Genomic DNA, 1623 nt, shown 5'->3' on the forward strand with positions numbered 1-1623 from the left:
AGTTAATTGAGGAATACAAAAATGAATTATTAAAGTAATTTGTTGCAAAAATTGTGAAATATTTGTGTGATACCTGGAGCTTTTCATGAAACATGGGACAAAAAAACATATTTTGTGAAAATGAAAGGCTCTAATAATTGTATATGATCATTCGAATAGACAGTATGATGCCATGCTAAATCTTAGATGCTAGGGACTTAAAGGTCTCCTATTATACTATTTTTAGGCGTAGATTATAGGTCTCAGAAACTGTTCGAAATGGGGGGGAGCCAAGCTCCCCCGAAGAGGGAGGGAGCTCCCCTGAAGGCCGACTTTGAGAAAAATAGGGGGAGCCCAAAAGAATTGTGCATATTTGTGTCACACAGATTAGAAATGTTGAGTTTCTGTAAATAAAAGTTCTTGAAATAAATAATAGCCATTGTTCATTACAGTTTCTGAATATTTCTGGGTGTTGCCATCTGTACGTGGCGGCGCTGCATTCTTTACTCTAATTACGTTGCTATGGTTACGGCATGCGATGCTGGCGCGGTATTTGATATTTTCATACTGATATTTTTTTTAACTCTGGCTTTGTAATAAAAAATATGGCAAAACTAAAACAGCCAAGCCTCGCAGCTTTTGGATTCACAAGCAAAGAAGCGAAGGAGTCTAAAAATGACAATGTGAACGGAAGAACTTTTAGTTGGCCGGCTGTAAGCGGCGTTAGGGTCGAGTTTGACAGCTCTACACCGCGCGAGAGGCCTGCCGATGCGGAGCCTGAACAGGCTTCAACAACGGCCACAGCCGCCGGTGCCACCTTCACTAGCAAACCTGATGATGCCCATGACCTGCCTTTTAACAACATATGGAGTGAGTGGAATGAAAGTTATCCATGGCTTTTCAAAAAAAATAAAAAATGTGGATGTGAGATTTGCAAAGAGGCAAAAAGTATATTGATCTCCCTGCCGCTCGCAAAAAAATCCACCTTTCACAAGAATGGATTCAGGGAAAATTCAGCTATGATCAACAGAATAACCTGCGGAAAAAGATTTATGAGCACCATAAGAGCCAGCCACACGAAAAAGTGATCGAGATTTCGGAGATGAGAAAAAAAGATGTCCTACCAAAGAAGGTAGGCCTATTGGCAATCAATATTGATCTAATGCAGGAAACATATACATCTTTCAGGTCTGCCTATATGAAGTGTTTTGCTTAACATACCGAACAGATCATGCATTGGCACGCCTCATACCACTCTATTTCAGCCCTGTTACAAAAGTGCTGATGGTCCTTAGCTTTAAATATTACCGAGCTGCTGCTGGCCACGCCCCTTTGGAGCGGCATGCAGTGAGCTCTCCTCTCTGAAGAGAAGAGTGTCTACCGGCAGAAAGCTGCCCGTGATTAAACGCCATAATATGTTCCAAACCACATCAATAATTATTCTACCACAAGGTGAGTCCCTTTTTACATCCTGCTTTTTTACACATACTCTCTCCAGTACAGGTTAGCTCCGAGTGTTAGCGATGCTTGCTAATGTAAACACAGACCATATACTTCCAACACACGTCACACATTGTTTCTAATAGTAACGTTTCTGATACGGCCGTGGGCTTAAAGAGCAACTTGCAGGGGTTTTTTTTTTCT

The sequence above is a fragment of the Notothenia rossii genome, assembly GCF_949606895.1.
Source record: "Notothenia rossii genome assembly, chromosome: 5".
Lineage (NCBI taxonomy): Eukaryota > Metazoa > Chordata > Actinopteri > Perciformes > Nototheniidae > Notothenia > Notothenia rossii.